Source organism: Oryctolagus cuniculus, chromosome 5 (assembly GCF_051225735.1).
Source record: "Oryctolagus cuniculus isolate XC-2025 breed Fujian yellow rabbit chromosome 5, ASM5122573v1, whole genome shotgun sequence".
Taxonomy (NCBI): Eukaryota; Metazoa; Chordata; class Mammalia; order Lagomorpha; family Leporidae; genus Oryctolagus; species Oryctolagus cuniculus.
In genome coordinates this window covers 165,982,926-166,000,882 of record NC_142871.1, presented here as the reverse complement: position 1 = coordinate 166,000,882, position 17,957 = coordinate 165,982,926, and the positions used below count along the sequence as shown (strand labels likewise).

General features: G+C 52.7%; 1 long non-coding RNA gene across 1 annotated transcript in view; it reads right to left on the bottom strand.

Moving 5' to 3' along the window:
• Positions 1–797: 797 nt before the first annotated feature.
• LOC103352266 (uncharacterized) overlaps positions 798–17,957 on the bottom strand; it is a 46,052-nt gene continuing 28,892 nt past the window's right edge. Inside the window, exon 4 of the long non-coding RNA XR_007923116.3 lies at positions 798–4,941. This is a non-coding gene — a long non-coding RNA (uncharacterized LOC103352266). The remainder of the gene's footprint in view (positions 4,942–17,957) is intronic.

Below are 17,957 nucleotides of genomic sequence, written 5' to 3'. Positions count from 1 at the left end.
GAGCAACCGGGACAGAATCGGGCGCCCCAACCGGGACTAGAACCCGGTGTGCCGGCGCCGCAAGGCGGAGGATTAGCCTAGTGAGCCGCGGCGCCGGCCCATCCATCCCAAATCTTGCTCTGCTGCTTTGCTGCAGGAGGGAATATGAAACTGCAGAAATTAAAACCAGCGTCAAGGCGAGGCCCTCGAGCGCCTGAGGCTTCTGCCCCCTCCCTCTCATACAGATTTCCCTGGGACAGGAGGTTGTGCAGACCCAGGAAGGTCCATCATTCAGAACATCCGAAGGAACATAAGGCTCTGAGGCTGATCCTTCTCAGAGTTAACGGGGGCTTCTGTAGGCTGACTGCAGCTATCAAAGTACAGTAACTCGAACATGTAAATGAAATTTTTACCTGCTGTCTTTCAGATACGCCATGCTTTAATTGATAAGGCAACAAAAACCTGTTTAGCAACAATATTTCAAAATAGGCATTCCAGGGGCTGGCACACCAATTTGATTCCTGGCCACTCCACTCCCTGCTAACGCATCTGGGAAAGCAGCAGAGAATGGCCCTAGTACTTGGGTCCCTGCACCCACTGGGAGACTTGGACAGAGTTCCAGGCTCCTGGCTTCTGCCTGGCCCAGTCCTGGCTGTTGGAGCCATTTGGGGAATGAACCAGCAGATGTAAGATCTGTGTGTGTGTGGTGTGTGTGTGTCTCCCACTCTCTGTAACTCTGGTGTTCCAATACAAATATTTCAAATAAAAATAAAAATATCTTTAAAAAATAAAAATAATAAGCATTTCAATCATAGTCAATTCTCATCTTACTTTATGAAATATTTAACATTTCCTCCCATTAATAAGAAATAAACTAATTTAAGCTTATGACAAGAGATAAGTGTTTAGGGCAGTGGTTAAGATGCCTGTGTGTCTCGCTGGCTGGGACGCTCAGCTCCAGGTCCGACTCCAGCTTTCTGCTAACGCAGACCCCAGGAGGCAGCAGTGATGGCTCAAGCGACTGGGCTCCCGTCAGCCACTTGGGAGGCCTGGATTGAATCCCTGGCTCCTAGCTCCAACCTGACCCAGTCCCGGGTATTATGGGTATTTAGGGAGTGAACCAGAGGAGGGGAATGCTCGCTCTGCCAGTCGAATAAGTAAATAAAAGTAACTAATTACAAACTTACAACGAAACACTTCAGATGTCAGCTTGGTGATGTCAGCTTGGTACGTGGACGAGTGTATGAGTCTCAGAATTCTTTTCAAGGCACTGCCATTTACCTACTTCCCTTCCATATAAGCTAAGTCTCCACTCTTTAACACGAGGACATCTCTGTGCGCCCAGTAAAACGTTCCGGGCTGTGGTGACGACTTCCTGTTCTCAAAGGGCTCTGCCGTCTGCCTCCCACATGGAGAAATCCATGTGTCCACTCCACAGCGAGAAGCGGCGAGGTGCATGGAGGCTGGCGCGAGGGTCACACATTGCAGGCTTCATTTTCTCAGTTGTCCAAGTGCATGCAACAAAGCAGTGTGTGGTGTGCTCCCCTCCCTGGGAGGGCACCAGTGAGCTCACTGGATTTTACACAGGGTTCTACCCACACAGCCACTCGGACACAGTGGGCAGGGACCCACAAAGTGGGAATCTGCTCCATGAGCCAGCCCTGACAACCATGGACCCACCGCGGAGGAAGCCGGGCTCTGAGTGATGGACGGGTTACGGATGATAGGAGAGAAGCAGAGGAGTCACCCGGTCAGCACCGGCCTGAGCTCAGCCCTGCCCGGAGCTCACAGGACATGGACGAGGTGGATGCCAATCTGACAGGGGAGGCCAGAGCCAGAGCCTGGGAAAACTCAGGTCGTGCCATCAGGTGGTACAGGTGGAGCCTCCCTAATCCACAATGCTTGGGTCCACAGTGTCTCAGAGCTTCTCAGGAGAGACCTGGGGACGGGGCTCAGCTCTCAACAGAAATTCATGTTTCTCCTATACTTTGTACACATCGCCTGAAGATAATTGTACGCAATAGTTTTAGTAGTTTTGACCTGAGGTCAAGTGTGGAGTTCTCGTAGAATCACGTCAGGGCAAAACGTTTCAGATTTGGGAGCGCTTTGGATTCTGAATTTTCGGGCTGGGGGCGCTCTGCCTGGCATCTGCGGTGCGGTGAAGACCCTTGGAGCTGGAAGCTGGAGGACTCACGGGTACAGCGCAGGCAGAGGGCAGGACAGGGGCAGCCTTGGGCTGAAAAGGGGCTGGGCAAGGGATGTGTGGGTGGATGGATGGGGAGAGGGACGAGCAGGGCAGGCAGAGAACACAAAAGGAGAGAGGGCTAGGGCTTAGGAACGAGACGGTGGGGACCAGAGGGTGGGCGTGAGTGCGGAGAGGCAGGGCCCGCCTGCAGGCTCCCGGGGCCATTCCTCCCAGCAGTGCAGGCGTCTGTGGCCCCTCCTCACCAGGTGCCACAGAGATGCCATGAGGAAGACAACACAGCCGGAGCATGCAGTCCTGGACAAGACGTTGGATGAGAATCAGGTCCTGGAGGAGGAAGAGGAGGAGAAAGGGCACACAGCAGGAAGCTCATGGCGGGGGGGGGGGGGGGGGGGTGTCCAGCTGGGTCAGAGAAGCAGGAAGAGCCTGGGGGCATCAGGCAGACTGAGTAATGTTCCCAGGGCAATGCACACCGCGCAGCGTAGAGCAGTGACTCACTGCTTGCGGAGGAGGGGGGGGGGCGGTGGACGGGCAATGGCGCGTTTGCAGGATGGATGTGGACAGAGCGGGAGAGGAAGCAGAGGGAAGAGGAAACCAGGGAGGGGGAGGTGCTGAAGGTTTAGGAAGGGACATTCCACATCCTGCACGACTGGGAAGGCCAAGGCATCTGTGCCTGGAGGAGTCTGCCCGTCACTGCACACATTCCTGCTGCACGGGACAGCTTCAGGCCAGGGGTGGGGCAGGGCCACACACAAACCTTATCTCATTCTTTAAATCCTTATCTATGTACTGATTTGAAAGGCAGAGTGACAGAGAGAGAGGTCATCCATTCACTGGTTCACTCCCCATAGAGCCAGCACGGCCAGGGCTGGGCCAGACCAAGTCGGGAGCCCAGAACTCCTCTGGGTCTCCCACATGGGTGGCAGAGGCCTAAGCACCTGGGCCATCATCTGCTGCCTCCCAGGCCCATTAGCAGGGACCAGAAGCAGAGCAGCCGGCACTCAAACAGGCACTCCCATAGGAGACGCTGGCATCCCACGTGGCAGCTCAGCCCACTGTGCCACAACGCCGGCCCCTGTGCGTAAATTTTAGTAGGAAACAATTATGAGACTATGTTACCATCTGCAGGGATGGATGTATTTTCCAAATATCCACTTCAAACTTCTTTCTGTTTCTGTTCTTGCTCTCTTCACAAATGCTCACGTTCTAAAGTGAATGTGATAAGAGCATTCAACGTATCCACAAGGAAGCCTAAAACTACCCACCCCACGGGGAGGACCTTTCTCCGTCAGGGAAGGGGGCCGACAGCACCGAGCGGAAGCGAGGGCCCCAGGATGGCACCGCAGCCCCAGGTCCCCTGGTGGCATTTATTCCCAGCCGCGTGTGTGCCGAGGTCGCTGTCTGCAGGGCTCTCGGTTACAGGGAACATCTGGGTCGTGTGAATAAGTCATCGCCCAAACAAAGCAGAGCTGGAGCAGGACCCTGTGTGCTCGGGGCGGCCGGCCCCTGCGTGCCAGCTGGCTGCTCTGTGCACAGATTCCCGTGCATTCGGAAGCCTGCCGAGCAGCCTGCTCCAGGTGGCAGCCGCCTGGGTGGCTGCGGGACCTCTGCCTGAGGCCTTGGAAACCGGCTGTCCCCGTTAGCTCCGTCGGCGTGTGGCTGGTGCCAGGAAGGCTGAGCTCACAGGTTGGATTTCAGAATGGGTCAATTAGCTTCGCACAGAGGAAAACTTTGTTCCTTCTCCGCCGACTGCATCCCCAGCCTGGCCAGCGCCCACGGAATGAGAGCCAAGGGACAATAGTGGTGTTCTTCCTGGGAAAACCAAGAGTGAGTTCATCCACGCCGCACCGTGGGCCGGGAATGTCCTCGCCCACAAAGAACGTTTTATAGCACTTGCAAACACGTCATCTGCAAACACGTCTTCGCTTCGCCTCCTGGGAGCCACACTTGAAAAACAAAAGGCAGCCTCACTTAGTCCCTTAGAAGACAGCTGACCTAGGGGCTGAGCCAAGGAGGGGAGACGCTCAGTGCTTGACAGGAAAAGCTAGCTCTCTGAGGCCAAGGTAGAATTGGTGTGAATCCTTCTAACCAGATGTCCAGGCAAGCTGAAAGTGATGCGATCCCAAGCTCCTCCCCACGGGAACAGAAACAGCTTCCACACACCAGGGTCTTGCACAGCATGTGTTCAGAGCCAACGCTTGCTAGTGACCTCGGAAACACGCGCGCTGTTGAAGGGCAGTCTCTTTGTTGGGCGACTGGAGATTCTGTAATTGTAGCAGCCCTGTGCGCCTTCTTGGAAGTCTAAAAATCTGCGTGCAATATGCAGCCATGAGCGTTAACTTCCAAATGGTTCTCTGTCTACCTACAGGAGAGACGAGACATTAAACTGTTTCAGGGCCAGATGGCCTGGCATTGTCTTTATTTTGGCTAAGAACGAGACACAGCTGATTCCGAGAGCTCCGCTGAGTTCTGCGACGCTGTGCGTTGTCACACATGGTGTGTGGGTACACCTACCTCATGGTCCCTCTTTCCGTAAATATCTTCTGAGCCGCTACAGTTAAAGCGAAGCCTCCGAAGACTGGCAGGCTCCGGTTCTGGTTGTTTTATTTTGAGTTATGGCCTCCACCACGATGAACACAGTCTTATCACTTGTTTCGCTGGCGCCGTAACTCTTCCAGTGTCATTTCCTGTTTCCCATCTTTCTGCCACGTGATGCTCAGCCTTGATCTGCCTCAGAAAGATACTGTGCCGGACTCCCCCTGAAGGAATGTGGGAAGAATAGGAAGTGCAAAAAACAAATAAAATGCAAAAGCAGGAAGTTGTTTAAAAAAACATTAGTCCATGGTAGCACTTAAGACTCCTGCGTGCAAACCAGAGCACTTGGTTTCCGTCCTGGCTCCACTTCAGACCCAGCTGCCTGCCGATGGGCACCCTGGGAGGCAGCAGACGATGGCACAGGTTCCTGGGTCCCTACCACCCCTGTGGGACACCCAGACTGAGTGTACAGCTCCTGTCGTGGCGTTTGGGGAGTGAGCCAGCAGATGGAAGATCTCTCCCTGTCTCCTCCTTTCAAATAAATAAAAATAAATAAGTAAACTTTAAAGAAACAAATAAAATATGAGCAACGAGATGTTCTGTCCAAAAATGTGCATTAAATAATTCATAACAGTTTAATTTTGGAGGCAAACTCCATGTCCAGTGATAGAGAAATGGAGTAGTGAGTGGCAACATGGGAAATGGAGTCCAAGCGCGGATCTACAAACCCCTCTTTGTTTCATAATGGTGCCGTGTCAGCAACATCACTAACACTGCCTGCCTCAATGTTCTTACCAACCTGTGTGAGACTAACTCCCGCCTCCTTGGGCCTTTATTAGGATTACACAGGGAAAACGTATGTAAATTGCCCGAAATCACTTCTGGGAGGCAAGATATAGCTATTAAAAGAATGTTTGAGAATAATTTGTAATAGCATAGGAAATATCATGTCATATGAAAAATAGAGAAGTATGTGGTTATAAAGAAATGATGGCCAAGAAGGCGTAAAAATATGCATGTACAAAAAAAAGACAAGAGTGAGTAAAATGTAAGTCAAGACTTAACAGAACTTGTCTGCATTTTGGAATTAGGGCTGGTTCTCCTGTGAGCGTCCAACTTTCATGTCCTTTTTACCTTTATAATGAACACGTGTTCTTTTTAGCATTGAAAATGGATAAATTGTATTTTCTAAAATATGTAAAAAGTAATTCAGAGGTAAGTTTATTTTGGTGCAAAAGGATTTTTTAATCCATGCAGCTTCTTTATAATATGCATTTTCTAGGAACATTTTTCTCAAGATTCTATTTACTTATTTGAAAGAGCAACAGAGAGAGCTTCCATCTGCTAGTCCGCTCCCCAAACGGCTGCAACAACCAGGGGTGGGTGAAACCAGGAGCCGGGAACTCCATCTGGGTCCGTCTCGTGGGTGGCAGGGGCCCAAGGACCTGAGCCATTTTCCACTGCTTTCCCAGCCGTGTTAGCAGGCAGCTGGGCCAGAAGCAGGGACGCAGGGGCTCAAATCAGCTCTCTGCTGCCGGATGCCGGGGTCACAAGCGGTGGCTTAACCAGCAGTACCACAATGTCAACCACGTAGACCCTCGAACTTCTCCAGCCTCTGGTGTTTGCCTCCAGACAGATAAGGGCACTGCACTTCTCCACTGCTCCCAGGCAGGGCTGAAGAGACAGCTGGGACAAGGAGGAGCTGGAACACCAGCCCTCAGGGCGCTGGATCTTCACAAAACCCTCAGGGCCCTGGCCACTGTGAGCCGTGCTGAAACAGGGGAGAGCAGAGGAAAGCTCCAGCCTTCACTGTGGAGACGACAGAGAAACATCCCCCACTCTCCTTAGCCTGGTGCACCACCCTTGTCTCTCTGCTCTCCGAGAGCCCCCTTGAATACAATCAAACTTTGATTAACAAAGACACTGTTTCATATGGTCAAATAGGCTTTGCTGAGCCCAACAGTGCAATCCCACAGCTCTTCCAGACAAAATGTGTGCTCTGTCATGGTCCCCAGGCAGGGTGGTGCACAGCGACCCCCCCCCCCACTCCCCACCTGGAGCAGCCATGAACCCAGTGACCCCGGAAGCCCACACCGGCCAAAGGCACTTGCCCTCTGGTGATGGTGCACAGTGCTCAGTCTCTTAACATCAGGGACACGTTCTGAGAGGTGTGTCATGGGCGGGTCCCCAGACCGCTGGGAACATTCTAGAATGCACTCATGCAAACATAGCTGGTGTGGCTCAACCGCTCGGTGTGGGCTTGTGTGGCAATAAGAGACTCAGGTAATGCAAAATGTGTTAGTCTGTTGCCCAGCCCACTGTTTAATCATCCACTATTTTATGTATAGGCGGAAGAAGCCTATTCTAAAGATAACGTCAACAGCGTAGTGTAGTAAATACACAACCCAGTAACACAGCTGCTTAGTATCTTTACCACGTACCATGTATGATATCATGTATGATACATGATACGTGGTAAACTTCCATGACTGGCATTCCAGTAGCTGTGTGTCACCAGCATCACACAGGCACGTGAGGAATGTGTTCCGGTCTGATGCGGGGATACTGGGACATCAGCAGGCAATGGGAATATTTCTGCTCCTTCATAACCCGGTGGGACCCCAGTGTGCGTGCAGCTTTGTTAAATTCAGACCCACGTGGGAGGGCAGGGCCGCGTGGAAAGGCTCATATCTGTCTGTGGCGAGAATCTCCTTCTGTTTGCCCAGGCCGGGGACTTGTCCCAGGCTCCACAAATGCAGTGTGATATCAGTGAAAACAAAACCTGAATTAGCTTCCGGCTGAACTCCAAGTTAGTCTGGATGCAGAAGAGGCCCCGTTGTGCCTTCACAAGCAGTCACCCTCACTTCCCAAGCATGTCAGTGTCCAAGCGGGCACGGGGCCTTGCTTGGGAGCTTGGTCACTGCCAGGGACTGAATGCGTGGGTCCCCTCCCAGCCAGTGCATGTCAGACAGCCACCTGCTGTGTCTCCTTCAGTGACCAAGTAGGTTCTACGATATCAGCCTTTTCTTGCTAAAGGGCACACACTTGAGAAATGCAGTTTCCTTGGCTTCGGGGAATAACCGAACGGTGTATTACATGTAAGAGAGCAGATTCCAGGTCACATGGGAAGAAGTCGCCTCTGATGTGGCTACATTCACAGTCTTCCCTGCGTGACCATGAGGGATTCATCCCAGCCCCACCCCAGTCCCAGGAACACCCACACCCATGCGTGCTGTGTCCCTTAAACAGGATGTCCCGGTATTCGCTGACAACCTACACACCTCCTCCTTTGCGCTCCAGATCACCCCTAGGTGTGCAATGGGAACACTATGTAGATAGCTGTTTTACTGTACTGTTCAGCCAACAGTGACAGACAAGGTCTGTGCGTGATCAGGACAACAGCTGTTGTTCAGTCCGCTGCTGGTTCAACCTGCAGATGTGGAGGCCTGGGTAGGGAGAGCTGAGCGCGTCTTCCTCCTCCGCCGTCCGCCCCGGCCCCTGCAGGGATGCGCCTTCCATCCAGACTCTCCACTGCAAAGACACCGGGGTACTGATCCTTCTCCTGCCTCACAGACCCAGGGGACATTCTGCGGGGACGGAGTCGGGCCTCCAGACAAGATGGAAACCAGCATTTCCTACGTGCCAGGCAGCGCCGGGAGCACCGAACTCAGCCTAGAGGGACCGAAGGGAGGTCCAGTTTGATGCTTCGTGTCTTCCAGAAAGTTCGCGTCCTGGAGACATCTCTGGTGGAGAAGTGGGAAAGGGGGGCCTGCACCGTGACTCCCGGCGCCCGGAGCTGCATGTCAACGCCGGGAGCGTGGACCACGGCTTTGCTGTGACCCCCGCCCTGTCCACCACGCGGGGCAGCACAGACACAGGGCCCCCGCACCGCAGGCAGCAGGAGCTCCTTAAAAATCAGAACAGGAGCCCACCGGGCAAGGACTCCTGTCCACGCTCGTCTGTGGAGTGCAGCCTGGGTCTCTGTCCAGCTCCTCTGGACGGCTACCAGTGACCTCCAACCCCTGCCCACCCCCACTCCTTCCATGCTGACCTGAGGGACAGGGCCGCGTCAGGGAGCAGACAGGAGGAAGATCCACGTAAGGGCTGAGCGAGACGGGCATCAGAGGAGAAGCCGTGTGTTGTCCCGCGATGCCATGGAGGCAGGAGGCCATCCCTGCCTTTGTGGAAACCACACTTCCAACCCAGCGTCGCTCCCAGACACTGAGGTTGTAAGCGCTGTGACACACCATGATCAACCTGCCTCCTAATTAAATTAAAACACTTGGGAGGGGAACGCATTAGGTGATGTTTCCAGAATCACCGTCTTGGACATTTTTATTACCTATCAATAAAAATCCACTTCATGGAAGTGCCCACCAGGTACTTTTCCTGCCTCATTTCCATTCCCATGATATTGTTTCAATTTTGCATGACAAATATATATGCCCGCAAATATCAAATAAAAATATTTATAGGTTTTAGCAGAAGAAATAAATAATTAAAAATAGAGAAGTAATAAACAAAATTGAAACCAAAAATTATATAAAATGTCAGTGAAATGAAAAGCTGGTTTTTTTCAAAAAATAAACAAAATCAATACACCATGGGCCCAACCAACCAAGAAAAAGTTAGAAGACCCAAATTAATAAAATCAGAGATGAAAAAGATGATGTTATGATGATACTACAGAAATAAAAGATAATCATCAGGAATTACTACAAACAAGCTATATGCCAACAAATTGGAAAATCTAGGAGAAATGGATAGATTTCTGGACATATATAATCTACCAAAATTGAGCCATTAAGACATAGAAAGCCTAAACAGACCAATCACCAAGCAGGTTTTTAAAAATTTTCAGTTGCGTTCTTTAGCGTGTCCTGATTAAGTTAATACTTCTCAGATTTCTCTCTGGTTCTCTTCCTTTGTATTTTTTTTTAAAAAAGATGTATTTATTTATTGAAAGGCAGAGGATAGGGATGGGGGAGAGAAAGAGAGGGTGAGGGAGAAGGGAGAGGGAGAGAGGAAGAGAGAGACAGAATCTCATTTGGTTCACACCCAAAATGGCTGCAACAGCCAGGTCTGGGCCAGGCTGAAGCCAGGATCCAGGACCTGGTCCTCCCACATGGGTGCAGGGCCCCAAGCACTTGGGCCATCTTCTGCTGCATTTTCAGGTGCATTAGCAGGGAGCTGGATCGGAAGCTGAGCAGCCAGGGCTCAGATCTGCACTCTGAAATAGAATACCAGGGTCCCAAGTATTGGCTTAATCCTCTGCACCACAATGCCAGCCCCGTGTAAGTTTAATAAATGATTCACCACCAGTGTTGTGCCATCACAGAGCTTGCCTCTTCATTGACAAGATGTAGCCCAGTGCTACAGTCAGCTCGCCCTACATGTTTGGTGCACAAAGGTATCCGCACTGACGGTTCTCAGTATCTGGAATGAAGACCCCACTGGGGATGTGATGAATCCAAGGGACACGGGTATGGGTTATCTTCCCAGGGAACTGAACGCACACAATTTTGCATGACAGCTTTGGGAAATTCTTAAAGCCCCTCCTCTGACCCACAGCCCCCAGATAGCACATTGAAGTGATAACAGTTTGAAAATACTACAGCATTGGTTATAGGTACCTGTTAAAGAGAAGACAGTCTCCAAGATTAAATTTCTGACCTGGTAATGTAAGACACTCTGCCTCACTGCTGTCTGCAATGAAGGAAGACCACGGGAATCGGTCCCCACAGCATCAGTCTATCACACTAATTTACCATCAGCTGCCCAAAGGGAGGCCATCTCTCTGAGTTACAAGGTGCACATGAGCTGAGGAGTGGCAGCAGTAGGTGTCTCCTCAGGCTCTACAAGAGCGCAGGGATTCCCTGGGTGTCTTACTAGAATGGAGACCCTGACTCAGCAGGTTTGGGCTGGAGCTGGAGGGTCTGCACTTCCAATGCGCCCCCAGGGGCATCATCCCTGTTGCACCCCAATACTACAGCCAGCTCCAGGATGCATCACAGACACCAGCTTTGCAAAGCACCTTTTTTTAAAAAAAAATTTATTTATTTATTTGAGAGATAATGTTATAGACAGAGAGAGGGAGAGACAGAGAGAGAGGCCTTCCATCCACTGGTTCACTCCCCAAATGGCCACAGTAGCCAGAGTTGGGCCCTCCAAAGCCAGGAGCCAGGTGCTTCTCCTGGTCTCCCATGCGGGTGCAGGGCCCAAGCACCTGGGCCATCCTCCACTGCACTCCCTGGCCACAGCAGAGAGCTGGCCTGGAAGAGGACCAGCTGGGTCAGGGGCCAGAGCCCAAGTGGGTGCTGGCGTCACAAGTGGAGGCTTAGCCTGCTATGCCACAGCACCGGCCTTGCAAAGTGCCTTTTATATCCTTGTTACATGGTCGCCCAGAGCCAGGTGTGGACATATGCCTCACAAAGCAAGAACAAACAGGCCTGTGACTTACCCAGGGCAGGGGTTAGCATCCTCTTGCTACAGATTGTAAAACTGAGGCTTCCAAGGAGGACAGGGCAGGCCTCCGCCCAGGAGCTCTGACCCACTCATTGCCTTGGATTTAAAAGTCTGAGATCGCCTGGGCAGCACAGGGCCTGTTCACTCTCCCAGCTTAGTGCGCTTTCTCCGTGGGCTTCCAGGTAGGCAGTTCAAGGCCAGGAGAAGTTCCGTGGCCTGAGGTCTCTCCTTATTATGAGTCCTCTAGCTGCCCAGCCAAATACATGTCGACATTTGTTTGCTTGCTTTCTCCCGGACCAGGGATATATGAATTGTTTTGACTGATCATGCTGTAGGGAAAGTGCTAGAAAGTAGGTCATGGTTCTTTCCCTAAATAGAGTCCGGGCAGACGCCTCCTGTGCAAACTCGGGGAAGTGCTTGTGGCTTGCACACCAGAACCCAGGCTTCTCGGTAACAGTGGTAGCGCTTTGGTCTGCATCAGGGTTTCTCAACCTTGCAACTATTGACATGTGGGGCAGAATAATTCTTGCTTGTGGACAGAGCTGCCCTGTGCAGTATGAGATATTTAGCGAAATCCCTGGCCTCTACTCAGGAATTCCAGGCACACACACACACACACACACACACACACGCCCCAGTAGTGACCATCAACAGTGTCTCCACTGCCAAATGCCCCAAGGAGCAAAGTCTCCCCACTTGGAGGAGAAGCTCCGTCTACACCTGTTGTAAAGCTGAGACATCCAGGATTCGAGAAGCAGAGGCACGCCCTGGAGAGTCACCGTGGAGCAACCACCAGTAAGTCACGCCGTCCCAAACACACGTGCACCCTTGCCACGCCCGGCTCGAAAGGGCAGAGAACAAGGTGGAGGGGAAGCCAGAGCCCTACGCCATGGGTGTTCCCTGGCCCGAGCAGGCCCACAGCTGCTTTGAGAAGGAGAAAGAGGGCAGGGGGACTTGGGGGCCACACCCCTGCCAAGGGAATGGCCATTTGCTTCCCACAGAGACAGCACCGCAGAGGCTCAGGTGCAACTGTCCAGGGGGACGTGGTGTCCATCACACCAACATGCAGAGTGCAGGTGCTGCCCAGAGTGGACCGAAGCAGGTATGCACGTGCCAAAGCCCACCTGCCCTGGCCTCTCCCGGAGACCCCAATTCCATCTGGCCCAGCATCCGTGCTGTTTCCTGGCCTCACCCCTCCTCCTGTTACCCGACACACACACATACACACATATACACATTCTCATACATATACACACACTCACACACACACTTAATACACACAAACACATACACACATACACATTTGCATACACACACTCACACATGCACACTGATACATACATGCACACATGCATATATACACACATGTACATATATAGACACACATGCAGGCATGTGCACACGTATACATGCATGCACACATACGTGCACACATACACACATACACATAAGGACACACTCTCCTAGGAAATCTGGAAAGGTTGAACAGTGGGCAGCCCCTGGGGGGCCCCCCTTCAGGAAAGCCCTGAAGTGAGCTTGGGCAGGGGCTCTGCCAGCACTCCCAGAACCAAGCCCCTCAGACCAGGGGCCACAGTGCGCCCACTTTAGCACCAGACGGCACAGACCCTGGGGTGGTGTGGACTCACCATCAGCACCAAGTGGTTCCCAGGAAGAGGAGCCGCAGTAAGCCAAGTACCAAGGTTAAACCCAGACCCACAAGGACACAAACAGCAGTGCATCTGAAGTCACTTCATCGAGCTCCTCACTCATCACAGGCAACTTCCGTGCTCAGCCACCGAATGTCCCCGACCTAAGCACTTCCCTCTCACTCTCTCCATCACGAGCCCCCCTCACCCCCAACTCCACCGTCCTGTGCAACCCCACAGCGTCTCCGCCGTCCTCCCACCTCCTCCTCCCACTCTGCACTTGTGCTCCAGGAACTGTCCTGAAGCTGCTCTGATGGCATAGCCAGTCCGGTGCCAGCCAGCCAGACACCGTGTGAGTCTGGCTAACTTGGAGCAGCCGCCGGGAAGCCTACGTTGGAGTACTTTAGGAGCACCTTGCCCACCCCCAAGAAAAGCTTGTGAAAAAACTGTGCCCAGATAAGAACGGGTTTTATTTTCCACCGTAACCTGCTCAGGCTGTGCCTGCTCTTCGTTATTGGCATCTCTAACCCTACCAGTTTAGGGGCCCTCGCCCCAACGGTTCAGGTGCCTGGTGAGCTCTGAGCAAGCACTTGGGCGTGCTGGACCAAGTTCATCAACATTCGTCGCAACAGCTGAAAACTGGAAGCAAACACAGTGTAAAGGGAAAACGAGTAAATAAATTGAACCGCTGTGCATTCCTACGCTGGAGTACTGTATTGTGAGTCCCATTCATATTCTCAAAGAACACTTAATCTAATGGCAAATTGAAAATAAATGAAAAGAATTCCAAACGGTGGGCCCATAATATAAAGCATAATACATCAGCATTATAGCAGCATCTATGGGGGGTGATAGTATGAGTATAATTTAATTTAATATATATTAAATTCAGTATAAATAATTTATCTTTTTGTACACTGCTGCAGATCTAAACTCTATCCTACAAACTTGTGTTGTTTATGCAATCAGAAAAGAAAACAGACTTAAATTGTTTTTTCATTTTGGGGCCGGCACGAGACTGCAGTGGGTTAAGCTGCACCTGCACTGCTGGCGTCCCAAATCAGACACCGGTTCCAGTCCTAGCTGCTACTCTTTCAATTCCAGCTCCCTGCTTAATGAGCCTGAGAAAACCACAGAAGATGGGAGCCCAGGATGAAGTTCTTGGCTCCAGGTTGTGGCCTAACCCAGACCTGGCTATTGTGTTGTTGTGGGCATTCGGGGAGTGAACCAGCAGATGGAAGATCCTCTCTCTCTCCCTCTCTCCCTCTCTCCCTCTCTCCCTCTCTCCCTCTCTCCCTCTCCCTCTCTCCCTCTCCCTCTCCCTCTCTCCACCTCCCATCTTCCTTTTGCTCTCTCTGCCTTTCCAATAAGTAAATAAATAAGTAAATTAATTTTCCTTCATTTCACCTGCTATGAAGCTATGGTAGGCAGAATTCCACATGACCCCCAGACGGCTTCTCTCCTGGGGCGCATGCCCTGGGCAACCCACTCTGCTTGAGAGTGGTGGACCCAGGAACAGGAGAGATGCGATTATGGTGCTGGGTAGCACAGGTGAGGACACATTGCGGGGATCATGAAAATGACTTTAAAATCAATCAACAGTGCATCTATGCTGGGTGGGCCCGAGCGAATCAAGTAAGGTTGTAAGAAACCGGTCCAGAGGTGAGAGTCCCTCTCCCTCCGTTTCCCCCACTCTCCCCTAACTACTGGCCCAGAGGAAGCAGGACGTTGTAGTAGTTTCTTACACAATAGAAAATTAACACATGGACTGGCACTGTGGTGTGATGGGCTAAGCCTCCACCTGCAGTGCTGGCATCCTATATGGGCGCCGGTTCGTTTTCTTGCTGCTCCACTTCCGATCCAGCTCTCTGCTATGGCCTGGGAAAGCAGCGGAAGAGGGCCCAAGTTCCTAGGCCCCTGCACCCACATGGAGACCAGGAAGAAGCTCCTGGCTCCTGGCTTTGGATCAGCCCAGCTCTGGCCATTGCTGCCATTTGGGGAGTGAACCAGGGGATGGAAGACCTCTCTCTCTCTCTCCTTCTCTCTATAACACTCTCCCTTTCCCTCTCCCTCTCCTCCCTCTCCCCCTCTCCCTCTCCTCCCTCTCCTCCCTCTCCCTCCCCCTCTCCCCCTCCTCCTTCCCTTCTCCCTCTCCCTCTTTCTCTAATAAACAAAATCTTGGGGCCAGCACTGTGGTGTAGCAGGTAAAGCCATGGTCTGCAGTGCCGGCATCCCATATGGGCGCCAGTTTGAGTCCCAGCTGCTCCACTTCCAATCCAGCTCTCTGCTATGGCCTGGGAAAGCAGTGGAAGATGGCCCAAGTCCTTGGGCCCCTGCCCCCATGTGGAAGACCTGGAAGAAGCTCCTGGCTCCTGGCTTCGGATTGGTGCAGCTCGGGCCATTGTGGCCAATTGGGAAGTGAACCAGAGGATAGAAGACCTCTCTCTCTCTCTCTTTTTCTCTGCCTCTCCTTCTCTCTCTGTGTAATTCTGAATTTCAAGTAAATAAATAAATCTTTAAAAAATCATTTTAATTTTAATTAATTTCTAACAGATTCAATATGGTTTTTAGGTACAAATCTAAGGACATTATGATGTTGCCCTCCTCCCTCTCTCCCTCCCCACCAAAGGACAGCAGGACCCCCACCATTACACCAGGACCCACAGCCATTAGCCGGGAGGGCAGGGTTCGTCAAGGGCTCCAGGAGGAAGCAGAGGCATGGCCGCTGGGGGCAGTCAGCCCAGTTCTCTTGAAGGGCAGTGGAACAGCCCACCTCCCATTGCCACCCCCGCCCCACTGCCCCACCTCTGCCCTCCCTCTTCATTAAGATTTCTCTGGTCAAAATCATCAAAGACCTGCAAACTCCTAGGCCAGGATGAAGCCCCCCATCTCCTTTCCCTGTGCCTCTGCGCTTTGCTGGGGAAAACCAAAACCCCAGTGTGTGGGCATCACCCTCGGAGGAGCACACAGCCTGCCCCAAATGCCCAGCTGCCTCCCGGGGGTGTGCTGGCCGTCTCTGCCCAGCAGTGACCTCACACCCTCTCTACACTCCCCCAACCTCCCCTGGCTCCTTCGCACCCCCACTTCCACCTGGCTCCTTGCTTGCAGCTCGTGTCTGCTTAATTAGACTTAATTGAAAAAATGAAATCTATCAGCTAAGCGTGCTCTCGTTTTCCCATAACTGATTTACAAAGCTCCCCGTGCCTGTCCCTGTTAAAATGGAAGGGGGCATCGATCCTCCCATCAACAGCCCACTCCTCAGTATTCACGCTCCTCCCCTAAGGATGAGCGTGGCGGGACTGACTCACCTCCCCCTCCCCCGTATCGGTCTGTCCACCTCGCCCTCCCGGCTGCTGGAGCACATGCAGACCCCACGGTGGGTCTGAATATGAGTTACAGAAGGTCATCAGAATGGGGTCCCCAGGACGGCTTGGGGCGTTGTAAGAAGAGCTAACAGCCTGCTTGACCTCAACGCCATGCCCTCCGCCGTGCTACGGTGCAGCAGGAAAGACCATCGGCAGAAGTTGAGACCCATTTTTAATTATATTTTACAGCCCCCACTGGGTTCCGATCCGCAGCCAAGTCTGGGAATCCAGACTCTGGGCCCCCACTTGTGTTCCTCACGTGGCAAGCAAAGGCAGGCACGGCTTCTGAATGGACGCTGGGTCGTATGCCCCACTACTGGGATTTCTGACTCCTTGGAGTTCAACTCTGAACCCCTACAGTACCCCCAGGCCCGGGCCTGGCCCCTGCCCACCTGGCCCACAATGCTCCAGACTCTCTCCGTTCCAGTCTTCAGCACACCTCGCTCCCACCTTAGAGCCCTCACGTGCTCCCGACTCCCAGGGAGTCACACCTCTGCATCCTCTACCCTGTGGACCAGCCGCCCTCTGTCCACCACCTACGGCACAGCCGCTCACCACTCACACCACACGTGCTTGCTTGCTTCCTTCCAGCTGCCCTGCCCACCCGCGTCACCTGCTCACCTTGCTCCCCAGCAGAATCAGGGATTGGAACACGCCAAGGACAGCTCACTCGAGGGTTTCCAAACAGCCCTGAGCGTTCAGTCCAAGTGGAGGACCTGCCACACCTGCAGAGTCCTGAACATCCCAGCATCTGCGACTCCGCTTCGCCTCTCTGCACCAGGTGTGCCTTTCTCTCGTTTGCCCAAGGTCTTAGGTCTGCTGGGGCCGCTGTAACAAATACCACTTGCTGGGTGGCTCTGGGGACAGATGTCCATTTGTCATCATTCTGCAGGCTAGGACATTCATGATCAACGTGCTGGCCTGTTTGGTCCCCGGTGAGGGTTCCCTTCCTGACCTGGTCTCACCGTGCCCTAACACAGTGGACACAGAGGGTCTCTCATTCTTCTGAGGAGGCCACCAGTTCCATCATGGAAGCCCCTCTCAGGACTTCCCCTAAGCACTTCCCAAAGTTCTCGTCTTCCAAGACATCACCCTGGTGGTCAGGGCTTCAGCGTACAAACTTGGGAGGGGCACAGCTCAGCCCCCAGTACTTGCTGAGTCTGGATTCTTCGTGATCCTGCCCCACTGCCGTCTCTTGGGCTGTTCCTCGCCTCCTCCTCATTGCTTTTCCCCCTGTGCCATCCCCAGCTGCTCTGTTCATCCCTCTCCCCACTCAGCACCGACTCCACAGTCCCTGTCTGCCTCTCCCACTGGAGTGAGACCCCTTGGAGGCCTGGGCCAAGTTGTGTTCAACAATCCTTGACAGTGAGGGGGCACTGGTCAATTAGTAGCTATTTATAAATAAACGTTTCTGTTGCAAGCAAAAAAGACAGGAATAGAGGAAAATAGAAAACAGAGAATGAGAAAAGGCACAGAGCCCCATCTCCAGAGACCCAACCCTAGAAAGAGGGGGCTCCCATTCTACTTCTGGCTGGGGCAGGAGCAACACTGTGTCTGGCCTCTCTTTCCGGTCTCTCACAAGTCCACCAACTGCCTTGGACAACTGCTCTGTTCCTCTGTAAAATGCAGGCAAGAACAGAGCTCACCCTTGCATGGCTGCTTGGAGGCTGAAGCATGATGGACAGAGGTGCCAGCGCTGTGTCTCAGTGGGTTAGGATGCCACGTGCAATGCCAGCGTCTGCCGGAGCATGGGTTCGAGTCCCA